Genomic DNA, 2,486 nt, shown 5'->3' on the forward strand with positions numbered 1-2,486 from the left:
TGGTCAGGTTCTGTCACCCCGGGCTTGGATCTATGTCCCCAGGCCTGTCAGCCACCTTGAGGTCTTGTCACTAAAACTGCATAGCCAGGCTGCATAGCATGTCCAGTCCATTTCCACGGCCCTTGTGCTGGCCTCCACCCACTACCCTCAGACCTACATACAGTCCACACCCACCACTGGACCCAGGAAGCAACAGGCAGTTCTTTTGTGGCCTCCACAGCTGTCTAAACAGCCCCTCTGGGCTGCGGTACCAGCCTGGGCCCCTGGCCAGAATGAAGAGTCCTCACAGAAGGCCAGTCAATGCCTGTGTGCTCTGCATATGGGCAGCGTGCTCACACACGTGCGTGCCAAACATCTGTGTGTACACTGCTGTCTGCTGTGGTTTTGTGGGGCATTATGGGGGCATCACCCTAGGGCTTTCTCTTCCCTCTTCCCCTAGACACCAGGGAACTGGGATGATTCAAAGGGGCCCCCTCATGGGAGACCCAGACCTCTACGAGTCCTGAGCTGAGGAGGGGCAAGAGAGGAACTCACAGAGGGGCGGCAACAGCTGAGGCAGGTCTCCTCCATGAAGGCCACACTTGGTGGGAGGCGGAAGACTGGCTCTGCCTCCCCTCGGGCTGGACTTACCCAGGAGTGTCACACTACCCCCGCCCCAGAGTCCATTCCAACTCAGAGTCACCCCTAGGGCAGAGAACTGCCCCACAGGCTTTTCCAAGGCTGTCGATGGTTGCAGAATCGGACTGCCTCATCTTTCTCCCATTGGACAGCTGGTGGGATCAAACTGCCAGTCTTGTGGGTGGCAGTCTGAGCCCACAGCGCCACCAGGGCTTCTTTCGTGTTGGTGCTGGAGGAACCAGATACATGGTTCAGGAGACTCATACCCTTGGCTACAGGGCTCTCTCTTCCCCTAAAGGGGCAGCTGACCAGATCCAAGCTGAGTGGGTGTCTATGGATAACTGGGTATGTTGGTTTGTGGATTTGAGGTCTGTGTTTACAACACTAACACCATCCCATTAACTGAACCCTTTGTCTCTGTAAGGCCAGGCACTTTGAATCCCACACATGAGCTGATTTAATTCTCACAATCTGCAGCTGACAGTGTTATTATACCCATTCTCCAGGGGAGGTAACGGGGGTGGGGGGCTCACGGAGGAAAAACAATTGCAGATTTGAGATGTAAAGCCTGGGCCTGTCTCCTGGCCGGCTGATTGGCTTGCTCCTGCTTGCTGGGACAGGGGCATGCCTTGGATATGATCCATGTACATGTGGGGGCATATATGGGGAAGCAAGTAAGTATTTGCTTGGGAAGGCTAAGAAGTCGCCATGTCAGAGCCCTACTCCCTAGCTCCTGAGATACAAAAGGCAGCCAGAGTCAGCTGACAAGTATAAAGCCCTCTACCCCACCACCCCACACCAGACATATATAGACCCTTCGCCCCTCCTCCCCTGGCAATGGAGTCGATTCTCTCCACCCTCAAACAATAACTTCCCTCACCCAGACACAAGCCCCAGCTGTCAGTCTCCCTCCCACTCAACAGCTGACTACCACCTGCCTCCCTCCGTCCCTAATTAGGGGTATGGCTCAGAGAGGCAGGGCTCCTAGGTTCATCTGCCTGAGCTGTCCCTCTCCAGCCCCCCCGCTACTGGGGCTCAGACTTGTGGTGACACTTATAGAACCTCTTCCTCTCCAAGGCCAGGGGGTCTCGGCCTCAGCCCTACTGACATCTTGGTCTGGATGGTTCTTTGTGGTAGGAGGACTGTACCTCTGACCACCACCCACTAGGTGCCAGTAGCCCCACCCCAGGTGAGACAATCAAAACTTTCTCCAGGCCCTGTCAAAGGTCCCCTGGGGGGAGGGGGAGGATTAACCCCAAGTGAAAACCACTGGCTTTGGCCAATGACCCCCCCAAAGATGTTAGGAGAACAGAATGGGGGGGGGGCACAGGACTGAGGAGAACTAGATGAACTAAACAAGGCAGCCCCCTAATAACTCCCATCTGCCTCTCTTCCACTCCAGAGGCCTGCAGGGCGCCCCAGCCCATCAGCAGGGAGACTCCCAAACTCCAACACACTACCCCACACAGCTACTGGAAGAGCCACAGGGTCAGGCCCCTCAGAGAGCTGCCAGGGCTAGCCCAGCATCCAGACAGAGCTCAAGACTAGAGCAGCCAGATGCCCGGGCCTGACCCCAGAGCCAGGGGCGCACACACTGACCTATTGATTCATGACACAGCGACAAAGCCTCACGGAGCCTCACCCCACTTCCCATAGCTGCCTTTAACCACGGCCACTCTTCTCAGGCAGCCAGGCAAGTGGCCAACTTCAGTCCTATGGGGACAGATGAGGCTGGGCACCCTCCCACCCTTTCCTGTCCCTCTGCTTCCATCTCCCTCCAGGCCCACCACTCGCTCAGTCCCTCTATAAACAATACCTTGGAGAGCACACGCCTCTAACCCCTACCACCTTGAGGGTTCTGGGGGCTG

Source organism: Echinops telfairi, unplaced genomic scaffold (genome assembly GCF_000313985.2).
Source record: "Echinops telfairi isolate 266 unplaced genomic scaffold, ASM31398v2 ScPeMD7_1713;HRSCAF=2227, whole genome shotgun sequence".
In the NCBI taxonomy this organism is placed as follows: domain Eukaryota; kingdom Metazoa; phylum Chordata; class Mammalia; order Afrosoricida; family Tenrecidae; genus Echinops; species Echinops telfairi.